This window comes from Oreochromis niloticus, linkage group LG4, assembly GCF_001858045.2.
Source record: "Oreochromis niloticus isolate F11D_XX linkage group LG4, O_niloticus_UMD_NMBU, whole genome shotgun sequence".
Lineage (NCBI taxonomy): Eukaryota > Metazoa > Chordata > Actinopteri > Cichliformes > Cichlidae > Oreochromis > Oreochromis niloticus.
In genome coordinates this window covers 28,763,148-28,777,195 of record NC_031969.2, presented here as the reverse complement: position 1 = coordinate 28,777,195, position 14,048 = coordinate 28,763,148, and positions in this window count along the sequence as shown.

The following is a 14,048-nucleotide window of genomic DNA, read 5'->3' as shown; positions in this document are numbered from 1 at the left end:
CAATGTACCAGTACCAGTGGCAGCAGAATAGCCCTAGTGCATGATGGAACCACCACCATGCTTGACTCGTACAGTATTCTTTCTGTTTAAAAGCCTCACCTTTACTCTTCCAAACATGCCTGTTGTCACTGTGACCTTCAGTCGTTGTCTCGGCTGACCATCAAACTTTTCTTCAGAAGGTATTTGTCTTGTCCATGTGGGCAGCTGCAGATTTCAATCAAGCTTGAAGACATCAGTTTTGGAGCAGGGGCTTCTTTTCTATGAGCAAGCACTTTGGCGACAGTGGGACGGAAAAACTCCCTTTTAACAAGAAGAAACCTCTCGCAGAACCAGGCTCAGGGAGGGGCAGCCATCTGCTGGGACCTCATTTCCTCCCATCTGAGGGATATGTGTTGAGTGTTCTTCCCAAGATTTAAGTGAGTGTATGCATATCTTTGAGCCAAAACACTATCAGTTCTACCAAGAATATCGAGCCAGAATTATGCCAGAAGCTTACTGATGTCTACAGAAAATCCAAAATAAATTCAAACGTATGTACCCAATTCTTGTTTTTTTAAAGTCATTAAAGATATTCGCTGTATGATTGTTCCACCCTGAAAAAAGAGAGTTTAACTGTAAGTTGGTCAACTTTGTATGGCTTATTTGCAGTTAACCACAAAAACAAAGTGATGCCATGGCTGCTCAGGAAGGTTCACCCAAGTGTTAATCTGCTGGTGGTGTTTGATACAAAGCAAGAAGAAAATTTCCTGGCAGTGCATCTCAAATTACATTTAAGTAATTTCAATCTGGAACCAAAGTGGTGAATGTAAATTGAATGATAACATTAAAACCAAGTATTCTGATCCATTATTACATTACTGGCTTAGGAGCTTTTCTAATAATCTAACAGTCATCTCTTGAGGGACAGTTTTTGACAGGCAGCTAAAGGGGAAGAGTTCAAACTGCTTTGTGGCAGTAACACCTCTGAGGAAACTGGCTGAACATAACTGCAGAGCCAAGCTGACCTGCATCTTTACCCTCCCACTCCTGACCCTTGACCCCTTGAATTCAGCTTTTTTCTGCCACACTGCAAAGGTAGCATAGAAAAAAAAATAACGAGGGAAATTAGTGTGAGGCAAGACACTAGGCAGCTGGTGCTGCAAATTTTCTTCAAAAGGTCAAACCAAAGGTTAGGTAGCCTAGAAACATGGGAGAATGCAGAGAATCTTGCACCATTCATATTAGCAAACTCCCGACCAAAGCATCTTCATAAAGCTTGTGTGAGTTTTGAAGTTTGTGCATGAGAAGGAACAATTAAAAAGCTCCTCTATTCTCTTTAATCTGAAAGCTATGCACTTGAAGCTGTTGCAATTCTACCCCAGTATAAGCCTGTCAGCAACAGCTAGACACCCCGTTTTCTCTCTTCAAGTATTATCTTGAATATTTTATGACTGTGATCAGCAAAGTTTAGCCATGACGACTGAGCAGAAATACAAGTGACTAGCCTGCTTAAATGACTGCTTTTCAAAAAGTCATTTAGGAAACCATCAGTAGCACGAAAATAATCTTCAGCTTTTTTTTTTCTCCTTTCACTTTTTGTTCAGCTTTTTGATAAGTGCAGCTGCTCAGGTTTAAAAGATAATGAAACTTTAACTTTGAAGTTAAGGTTAATGGTTTTAAATCTTTTTAATTTTATATTTTATTTTCAATATTGTTAATTCTTCAGCTAACCCCCCCCGCATTTCATTAAAATAAAAGTCCATCACCTATGTTTGCAAATGATTTGCAATTTAACCTTTGCAGCATTTAGTTTCATCCCTCATTTAACAACCAAATAGTGTAGTTTTATTTATTGTGTTGCCCATGAATTAAATGAAAGAGAAACATTCTGTTTACACCTCTTGATGAACAGCAAACACAACTGAACTGCAATTTCCTATATTATTATATAACATGTGCTGCCTTGTGCTCTCCTTATATCTATTTTCTGACTCCTCACCAAACCCTCAAATATGTTGACACCTTAATTTCTAACTCCTGTTTTATGTCTTCATGGCTTCAGCCAAGGCCAGAGGAATTTTGTTTTCAGGTTGTCCATCCATCCTTCCCACTGTCATGGAAACAATGGCAGAAATACCAAAAGGGACTTTAATTTGATCTGGCACAAAGGTCCATTTGGGCTCAAGGATGACCTAATCGGAATTAAGTGGTCAAAGGTGAAGGTCACTGTGACCTCACAAAACCCGTGTTTGGCCGTAACTAAGTTCTAATTTGTATGAAGTTTCAAACAGATGTCTAAAAGCATGAAGTGATTACATTTTGTATTCTAAAGGTTAAAGGTCAAGTCTGCAAAGGCATGGCAAAAAACACTGCAACTTGATTAGCTGGTTGAGGTATACAACCCGGGAGGTAATTCAAGTAACTGTCTGTACACACAAAATATGCAAATGAGAAACATTCTTTTAGATGTCCTCCATTAAACACACAGTAGAGACACTTTCAATTCAATTCAATTTCGATTCAATTGGTTTTATTTATATAGCACCAAACCACAACAACAGTTGCCTCAAGGCGCTTTATAGTGTAAGGTAAAGAGTCTACAATAATACATCAGGTTCAACATCTAAAATACCCACACATGCAGACACAAAAATTCCCCAAACACTTTTTTGTGTAACATCTTATAGATATTTCATACAGAATGACACTGAGAAAAACAAACAAGTGCTTCAGACTGAAAAGGAACAAACATCGTGATGGATTTCATCCACTTTTATCTCTGTGTCAATATTGCCTCAGTAATGTCTTAGTTACTTCTCAATTACCACTCTGTTTTTGGCTCAGTAGACTCAGACACAGACATCCACACTCACAGATGCATTACTGAAGGAATAAACTGCTTTCCCTCCCCTGCTGTGAGCTGTGCTGAGTAATGAGTGAAAGCCTTTCTCCTCCTGATTCTTGCAGGGCGAGTGCCTCTTATTTTTTTACCATTTGGTGTTCAACTCGGATCTGCTCTCCATTTATTCTTGTTTTGTTTCATCCCTGGTTTATCCTTCCCTGTGACCATTTCTCCTTTACTCTTCATCATTCTTCCTTTTTTTGGACTTTTTCCAGTTTCACTTCCATAAAGCTCAGACACTGACACATGCTCACGTAGCCAACAGAGAGGGAGTTTGCTGTATACGTTTTTTTTTCTTGAATAAAATCACATTGATCCTTGAGTCTGCTCACCGAGGATGACAAAGTGCCATTTTCAGCAGATGCACAAAAAGGTCAGGGTTGTCGATGTATTTTTGCATGAGGGATTGAGTAAGGACGCTGCAATTTAACATCCATTTCAAGAGGAATACTGCAGGAATTAATCATCTCCGATATCTCAGGGACAAAGAGGCTGTGTGAGCATGCTTTATGTGGTGTTTCACAGCATGCATCACTCAGTTTGGAGCCAATTCAGCATTGGACTGGCTGGATGGTTAGAGACTGTCTCATATATACAAGGTCTCAGGTTTTTATCGCTGAAACAATCAGTGAGTGTTGTCCTTGAGTAAGACAGTGCACCCCTCAGGATAGACTGCCAACCAAATATCTGCAGTGATCATTCTATCAGTGCTTGACAAGGATGGAAAGGAATGAAGAATTGCAAGAAAAACTAGCAAACAAACCCGATCCAAGTTCTCATCATTCTTGGCATCTGTGTTTTGATGAAATCTGCTTTTTTTCCACCCTTTTTTTCTTCTTCTTTTTGCATCCATGGTAGGAAAGCAGGTCAAAATTTAAATAGCTGAAAATAGAACATCTGGCTGGGCCTTGTCAGTCAGCAGTGCGTAATGAAATATGGAAATTGGAGCGCTCTTCAAAGAGATGGAGCCGTCCTGGGTCTCCAGCAGGCCCCTCAACAGCCCCGCCGGAGCCCCGCCCCTCTGAAACGTGTGCTACATTTCCAGGTGCTGCCGCTGCGGCCCAGTCCGCCGGCAGTGCCAGCTCGTTAGCGCTCACAGCCTGGTGGAGCTGGCAGCTGGCATCATTAAACTTCAAACCGGCTTTCGACCCGGGGTGCCGCCGCGGGGAGAGACCGCCCGCTTATCCGCCTGCCAACAGCTGATTAGAGCCACGCTGACACCAGCAACCAGACTACATCCAGACAGCGCTTCCACACACCAGCAGCTACACCAGCACCACCTATCCCAACAGCTTATCCCACACATCACCAACAACCACATAAACTATCCAAACAGCAACCAGACATAGAGACAAGCCCACAGCACCGGAGTAACCGAAATCAGTGTGTGCAGCGTGTCTAAAGATTGGCAGGAAGGCTGAAGGAGAGCAAAAAGCTCCCATAGCCATTTAGCTTTTATTTTCATGCTGAGCACCTGTAGAGAAAAAAAGTCAGACGTGGTAACACTTATGCAGAATTTGACTTTTAATGGATTACAAGAGTCAGTGTTTTAGCAAGGCCTTTGAATGTTATTCTGCATTAAAAACATCTGTTTCCGCATTGAGACTAGCTGGAGAAAATTGGTGAGCACTTGAAAGTTCTTGTATTAGTCAGAATCGAACATTTTTCCTCCCAGCAGTTTTGCATGAAGTGGCCTTAAAACAACACTTTAACACTTTAGAACAAGCTTTTTCCCCATGTTTGTCAAAAAGATGAAATATATAAAAATAGCCAGCTTTCAAAGTAAAAAATATTCTTGCACCTTTAAACACACACACGCACACACACACGTGCGGGTTTGCTATCCTCGTAGGGACATCCCATTGACATAATGCTTTCCCTAGCCGCTTACCCTAACCCTAACCATCAAAAATGAATGCCTAACCCTGACCCTTACCCTAAACCTAACCATAACCTAATTGTAAGCCTGACACTAAAACCACATTTTGAGTGTGAAAATTGCTTTCAACCCCGTGGGGACCTGGACTTGGGTCCCCACGGTGCAGAAAGTCCCCACCAGTATAGTAAATGTCAGGTTGCGGTCCCCACCAGGATAGTAGAAACCCGTACACACACACACACACACACACACACACACACACACACACACACGTATAAATTCCCCACTCTCCACAGGCGGTCTTTATCCTTCAAGTTCAGGTCCTCTACCTACCAGAGGCCTGGGAGCTTGACCGTAGGCAGTATCTTTGCTGTTTGAGAGATCTTGGCTGTTGTTTCTGGGATCCGCTGGAACCATTAGCCCAGTTTGGGCCCTCTGATTACCACTGGGACCACTTTTGCCTTCATCTTCCACGTCTTCTCTAGCTTTTCTGTCAGGTATTTCCCAAGGTTGGGTTACCAATTAACCTAACCTGATTCACGTCTTTGAACAGAGGAAAGAACTGTACTACCCTTAGATAAACCATGCAAGGATGGGGAGAACATGCGAATGCTACATCATCCAGTTGGTGGATTCAAACATTGCTGTGAGGCAACAGTGCTAACCACTGTACAACCATGTTGCAATAAGATGGAATCAGTCTGCTGTCAGTTTGCAATTGAATGGGGGTCATATTGGCAGTTACGAGCAATCACTGATAATATACATATACACATTAAACAGAAAATCACATGAGCTACTTACATTCTGAGCCTAGCCAGGAACTGATTTGAAAAAGAAGACATTCAGACATTCATCCACAAATAGCGACGTAGTTGCTACACGATACTGATTTAACTACAAAATGGCATAGACGCCCAGAAGTATAACCAGAATACAGCCATTTGGAAACGAGTTGAGTCAAGTCCCCTACTGATTCACCCCAGATGAGTTGTGCCGTCTCGCTCAGACTAATTGCAATCATAAATTAAACAGCAGTTATTTGCAAACCTTTTTCAATCTGTCTGAGAATGACTGCAGTCAGTCCAACCACATTTGTTTGGGGAGAGACTGCTTCTCACCAGGAGACCTGTGCAATCACCTTGTTATTGAAAGAACTCGCCAAGAAGGTTGAAGGTGTTGTATGCTTTTCCAGTCACAAGGAAGTTGCTATCTCATTTTTACTCTAGTGTGACTGAGCCATTACAGCAAACATGGGTTGCTGTGTATCCAAGAAGCCTATGCTCGTGTGTGTTTGTCTGTTTGTCTGTTTGTGTGTATGGGTGTATTTTGTGAACGAATTAGCAGGCGAACTAATTAGCAGGTGTCGTGACTTTGTGGGACGCACCCACATACACTATAAAAGGTGGATATACCTTTTGGCTCTGAAAAGTGAAGCCAACTCTGAGCTGCCATAAACCTGCATTGTTTTTAATGGCCAACAGGGGGCGATACTGCTGTTTGCAAACAGATTTCTGTTCCTATAGATTTCTATGAAAAAAAGCCCTTATGACTTCTGTTTTTCTTTGATAGATGTCAAGAGTGTCATCACATTTGTACCGCATCTGGCCCACTCAACATTTTCCATGACCCATGTCAGCCCTGTGTCATGAATTTATGGCCACATCTGGCCCACCCAACATTTGCCAAAGGGCCCAAAGTATTTATATTAGACCTAAATTTGTCTGCAATCTGGACCGTGTCACTGTTCAGGTCAGATAACACCCAAGTTACCTCTTTTTTTCCATTGAATAACACTCAGAAACACTGCTGTTTGCTTCCAGAGCATCTTTCAGATCTACTCTTTGGAAAAAAAAAGAATACTGACAATATTTTCTTGTTTTGCTGACGTGAGAAAAATATTCAACATAACCCACCAGTTGTTGATGGCTCAGAGAGAACACAAACCGGGGATATTCTCCTGAAAGGAGTTTCTTTACAGTTATTGCCTCCAAATGGATTGTTGGCTAGTTTGTGCGCATACCTTTGCCTTTCTATCAAATGATGAAACAGAATTTAATTTGCACTCAATCAGGCTCATGTATGTGGCAGAGCGCCCATATCTCGTCAAACCCGGTGACACACATGAACACTAGTCCCACTGGAGCCACAGACTGGTTTGAGCTCCTGTTAAGAGATTTCCAAATGTTTCAAGTATTATTCCCACTGCCATTTGTACGTTATTGAAAGTTTATCTTTAATTTTAGTGTTAATAGTTGTTTACCCATTTATTCTTTCCATTTAATCGTATTTTATGATTTTACTGTTTCGCTGAAGTGAAGCTTAAATGAAAGACAAAAGCATAGTGTTCTCAGATATGATTCACCCAGTATATTTCCTCTGCACCTGGCTCTCTATGAGCCGTTTCACTCCCAGGAAGGGGAGAGCAGGACGTTCTTATCTATACACTCCCAAATACAAAGAGGGGCCCATTCTTCAGAATCACACACACACACACACTCTGAGATCATAAACTTCACACACACACACACACATACTCTGAAACGCTATAAATAAAGAACTGCCACAAATGCTGGTTGTGAGCCTGAGACAGCAGCGCTCACCCAGCGTGCGCACGTTGTTACCATCTAAACTGTCTTGAGTGTCTTTATTTCGCCTGAAGAATGTCTAGTTTAAATATTTACTCCTTACATTTATTTGGTCCTTCGAGCCGGATGAGTGACCTCGTCGTTTCCTGGATTTGTGAACCCACGCTGCAAAGTCTGTCGCGACAGCCTGTTTCTAGTGAAACAGTAAAGACCAACTACGTGAATTCGCCGTTGGCCAGCGTTTTTAGTAAGAGGTCCACGATCCCAGGGAGCGAGGAGGATTCTCTCTGACCGGCATTTTCATCCGAACCAGGTGAATATAAACACTCAAGAACACATTGCGGCTAAAATCGGTTTTTAGGTTGACACGGTTCTTAAGAAAAGACTCGTCCTTAGGGACTGGAAGTCGGGAAAAGACTCGTCCTTAGGGACTGGAAGTCGGGAAAAGACTCGTCCTTAGGGACTGGAAGTCGGGAAAAGACTCGTCCTTTAAGGACTGGAAGTCGGGAAAAGACTCGTCCTTTAAGGACTGGAAGTCGGGTATTAAGACTCGCCTGTAAGACGGAACTGGCAGTCCCCTGGGAGACTCGTTCCGCAATTAAAAGGCTGGAAGTCAGGGATCTCACTCTAAGAGTGAATGGTAAATAAAGAACGTGTCAGCTGAAATAGGATTGTAGTACCGCGTGTGAAGTTTATGTGTTGTTGAAGAGTGAGTGACCTTTTGAATAGAAACAACAGGTTTCTGCACCACTCTTACTGTTTCCTGTGTTGACCGACGTACTGGTGAGAAGGGGTCAAAGGTTGCGCTTCAACGCATAAAATTAAGGCCGCCCTGGGTCTAGACCAGGGTAGAAGGCTGCCTTAATAACCTCCCCCGACTCTAATATCAGCGAAGGTCACACAGAGTGTATGTTGGTAGTATTAATAAATAAAAGCAAAACAAGGTGTTTCCAAATACAATAAATAAAAATAAAATTATAAGCAATTTACAATAAAATATTATTGATAACTCTAAGCCCAAAAAATGGGAAATAAACCCGCAAAGCCTGAATTGACTGCAGATGAACTATGGTTAGAAAAGAAATGCCCCGGTGCAGGACAAATAAGCGCAAACAGATGGAGAAATCCTAAAGAAAACCTAAATGTCCCACGTGGGAGGGAAAATGCATTAACTAAATTATAAGAAACCCTCCAAGCAGAAATAAATACTGAAAAGGATGCTAAAAAGAAATCAAAACATACACAAGAGTTGTAATATTTTAAAGCATGGAAAGAGGAATGAAGTGGAATAAACAAAAGGTTAAATTAAGGTTAACTTAAATTAAAGCAATGAAATAATATTGGGAAGACAACCAAGCTGAATGAATGGAATGCGTGAAACCAGATAACTCACACAAACACATATTAAATAAAAAAAGAGAGATGCATAAGGCATATTAAGGCTGTGTCATTGTTCAGCCAAGGAAAATGTCTCCAGCTTGGGAAAGGGTGAGACTGCAGCTCACCCTCAGCCCTTGGTGGACACAAATAAAATATTGTAATATACTATTGCTGTTAAATAAAAGATAATAACATTAATAATGAAATAATATTAAATATGAAGAGGCACCTCAGTCAGTTGTGATGTAAGGTGGATAATTGTTAAAAGTAATCTGTATCAAGCTTAAGGTTTGCTCAAATTCAGTATAATGATATATGAGATGAAGAAAATAAAGAAAATATGTGAACTAATTAAGTGCATAGAGACACTTGACCCGCTTGTAAACCTGTCATCCTAGATGAGATTTTGTTAAGATGAAGAGCAAACCTATACTACCAAGCTAATGAGCAAGATACACACTTTTTATTTTGTATTAATTTCTTTTGTTTTTCAGAGCAGAAGCTGCATGATATTAAAAGCTCACACATGCAGCAGTCTGTGATCTCAGTTTTTTCTCTCACACTTCTGCTTTGTTTCTGACAGCAGTTCTTTTTCTTTTTGTGTCCCAACTCGTGTGTAAGGCCTTCATGCCATCAGCAACTTGTTTTTGTTTGTTTGTTTTGTTGGTTTGAAAAACAAATCTGTGATCATACTTGAGGATCACAGTGACACGAAATGATTAGGCACATGATTTACTGATGCCTAGTTTTAGAGCTGTGAGCTACGAGCTGTAAGCAATGCAAAGTTTTTCCCAACTTAGAAGTTTGACATATGTAACATGTATGAGATATATGAATTATTTTAAAACGAAATAGAAATTGTCCAAAATGCCTTAAGAAAATATGTGTGCCTGTGGTATGTGTGTAACAGGAACTACATGCCCATAAAAGGAGCTGACTGTGTCAAGGACGCAGACAGACAGAGAGACACAGAGACAGCCAATATGTTTACTCTAACTGTTTTAATAGTTTTGCAATTTTCATTAGTTTTATTTTTCTTTAGTTTTGACTTAAGATTTTAAAACTAAACACATTTTTGCTACAAAATCAGTTAATTTTGTGACCACTCATTGCAGTTTTAGATAGTTTTACTTTTGTTTTTATTTTTATTTCTGTTAACGAAAGAATATTTTTTTTTATTTTTATTTTTTTTATTTTTTTTTACTTCTAGTTTTGTCTTTTCGTTGGTTTGACTTATCAATGATGAATTTGATCTGCAGTACGCCATTTTGAAAATATGGCATGACAGAGGGCGACAATTTTGCAGACCAAGCAGCAAAATCAGTAGCAGTACAAACAGTAGACGCACTTATGGTGACAACACCTCTATGCAAATTCCACTGGATATCTTGAGAAATGAACCACACATTTGTGCCATTACTAGAGCGAAAGAAATGGTTGAGGTGCGGAGCAATTCTACAGGATGATCTGATCATATGTGATGGGAAACCGTTACAACCGAAGTCTTTATACAAAAACAGTAGCTCTTGTGACACATGAAGTTGTTCATGCGTCAACAGGAGGGAGTCTAATTAGTTAAAAACACTAGTTAAAGACACTTCTATACATTAAATTTCAAACAAGTCAATAAGAGAAACAACTCTAGCAGAGTGGATGACAAAGTTGCTGGAAAACAGAGAAATAGTTTTGAACAATCAACTGCCGAGTGATTCTCTTCCAGTTTCTTGCAGGTTGAAAAAGGGTTGAACCAATCCAAGAACCACAATCTCCCGAATAGAAAAGTGAGCAGTAAAGTCTAGACTGCAGACCGCTCTAACCTCTGGTGTTCACTCGGTGGGGAGAAGGGCTATCAGTGGCGACACTGAGACACTCGCTCCTCTTGCTGGGTGTCTACTCATTGGAGGCCAAGGGTGTGTCCACGGTCGAGAAGAGGAGAAACGCTCACAGAGGGAGACCTGATGGAGATGGAAATACTAAATGCAAACCAGGATGCCCCTGAGGTATTCTTATCACTGGCCCTGGTAGGCATGAACACGGCCTGCACCAGCAACCCATGTGACCCACACTGCCCAAGGATTTACCGGCAGGCTCCAAATGTGACGTGTCCTGAAAGGGGAACCATTTTTAAGCTGCAGCCTATGCCCAGAAGAACGCGCAGCGCAACGAGAAACAAAGAAGTGGAGAACAATGCTGCACCTTCATACCTAACAACACTGCAGCTGACGGCAGTCTGACCAGAGCCCTGGAAAGACTGAAGACCCTGAATGAGAGAATGAAAGAACATTCTGGAGTGGACACTTCCATGTGGGACAGCTGGATGGACATGTTTGGAAAGTACCGCAGCCTAGTGTCATCAATCCTAGTGTCAATAGCTGTTTTTGCAGCCATATTGACCCTATGTGGTTGTTGTTGTATTCCCTGCATAAGATCCATGATCAACAGACTGATAGCCACAGCTATTACACCGGACCCTGTCGGCCAAAAAGAAATTATGACACTGCTGGAGCACGCCGACACTGACTCAAACACCGACGACGAAGATGAAGAAACAACCTGTAACTAAAAGGAAAAAGACACTCCTGTTAATAATAAAGCAACAGTTAAAAATGCACTGTCAAGAGACTGTATGCTGATAAAAGTTAAAATGGGTAAAACAAATTAACAACAGGAGGGATATGTTAAGAGATTTCCAAATGTTTCAAGTATTATTCCCACTGCCATTTGTACGTTATTGAAAGTTTATCTTTAATTTTAGTGTTAATAGTTGTTTACCCATTTATTCTTTCCATTTAATCGTATTTTATGATTTTACTGTTTCGCTGAAGTGAAGCTTAAATGAAAGACAAAAGCATAGTGTTCTCAGATATGATTCACCCAGTATATTTCCTCTGCACCTGGCTCTCTATGAGCCGTTTCACTCCCAGGAAGGGGAGAGCAGGACGTTCTTATCTATACACTCCCAAATACAAAGAGGGGCCCATTCTTCAGAATCACACACACACACACACTCTGAGATCATAAACTTCACACACACACACACACATACTCTGAAACGCTATAAATAAAGAACTGCCACAAATGCTGGTTGTGAGCCTGAGACAGCAGCGCTCACCCAGCGTGCGCACGTTGTTACCATCTAAACTGTCTTGAGTGTCTTTATTTCGCCTGAAGAATGTCTAGTTTAAATATTTACTCCTTACAGCTCCATTACCATCCTTTTGTTTCCTTACATTGCTCTTCTTTTATCTTCTCTCACTGCTGGGCACAAGCAGAGACTTGATAATTTCCACTGTGATTGAGTCATGAATGATAATGGCTTGATTATTTGGTTAGAATTGCTCTCTTTAGATTCATTTCATGTTCTGTGGTAATTGAGAAGCTTTTTCAGTCTGGATAATACCAAACTGTTCATCTGACAGCTTTTAAACATCCCCCAGTCTTCATATTTTCACAGCTGACTTTTTTTTGGGGGGCCAGTGGAAAACTCATTTCATTCTTCGTGCTGTTGGAAAATCTCCAGACAATTTCCATTAAATCAATGTATTACCATACCACACGGCTTTAACAGAAACCTTAAAGCCAGTGCAATGTGCTCTGAGACTATACTCTCCTGTGACTAAAGACCGACCTCCAAGAAACCCTGCAGTTCATCAGAGGGCTGTCGAGGAACTTTGGCTCTCCCCCTTGAGGTCTAGGTCATTCCTTAATCATCCATTCTGTCACTCTTTAGAGCCTAAAGGAAGCCAGTGTTACAGTATTACAGTAGAATACCCAATATAAGAAGTCTGTTATTTAAATATTGATAACTATCTTTAACACTGAAAGGAAGCTTTTGCTGCAACCATAACTTTCTTGTAGAATAGCAGAAAATCCATTAATGTGCTCTAAGGGTACCTCAGGGACCGGCACGGGCTGCTCAGAGGAGAAACAGCTCCGTTATGCTGAGTTTAGAGAGAGGACCGTAGTAATAATTCAGCTCTGCTGTTAATGAATACAAATACTCACAAATATCAAGCTGATTCTAGTAAAAGCAGAAGCAAAGGAAAATAGAAAACAGATATGGGGTCTAAAAAACCTTAGATAGGGACAACTTGCCCAATCTTGTCTTTTATTTGGATGAGTTGCTTTTAACAAGAGCTGTGTGTGTCTAACAAACAAATGAGCAGGAGGTTAATAAGAGGTCCAGCCGAACAACTGATGAGGGTGCCTCACTCCTTAAAGAATCCCTAATGAGCTCGCTCTGCTTTTTTTTCACTACCTTGCGCATTGATTGTTCACAAAACCGTTGACACAAAGGCCAGTGTCCACCAAGTGATGAACTTCAGTGTTTTATGGTTTTGACATGACCTTTTGACCTCCACCTTCCATCTCAATCCCCCCCCTTATTATGTTGTCACGCAATCCACATGAATCATCCAAAGCACTCCTTAGAGAAAACACGCATTCACATCGACATGTACAACATATCCAAATCTGGCCCCTCCCTGCTCTCCCTCTCTATCTCTTTGTAAAAAATTAGCTGCTTACATGACGCCTGGAGTCTTAGTAATTTCAAAGCAGGCATCGCTGAGAGACCTTGAGAGGGCATGTTTTGTCTGAAGAAAGAAATGCCTCAGCTCACACAGGACTTCAAAGCAAATATGCAGTGGATGCTCACATCCACTGGGAGGCAGTAGAGTGTTTGTGGGAGATCGAGGCGGCAGGGCGACCCCTCTCTGTAAGCAGTTGACCCTTGCGGCGGTGGAGGGCTGAGGCCGGGCATGGCTTGCATGTTCCCCTGGCAGGTTGCCCTCAGGCTGGGGTGGGAAAAAGCAGGCCGGACGGAAGAAGCGGCGTTGGGACCAGAATGGAACCTTCGGACTCCATCTGTCGCTTTCTCCGCAACAGAGAAAAGGGAGACGGGGAGAGCCTGAGACGGGTGGGCCCACCTCCCACCAGCTGGCACTGCAACCAGCATCTGCCCACAACCAAGATAACTTTCCTGCCTCCTCATCATCACTTCTCAGACAGCTTAAAGCCTCTTGTTTTCTCTCATCATAGTCAGCTGTTTCTTCACCTTCTACGTTTTTTTTGGAGTAATTTCACAATGTTGCACAACAAAATCAGAAATGCAGATTTTTCTCTGCGCTTTAACAGATCAGAGATACTCTCTGCCTGAGCTGTTCCACTGCTGCTGTTGTCTTAAGTTCACAGTTCTCAGATTCAATATTAAATCAATGGCAGCAAAAATGAAGCGCGGGGAGTCGGCAGAGGGATGTAAACAGAAAACAAATTAGAAAAAGATTTGTATGTTTTGGGACAACTGAGATGTGAAGAAAGG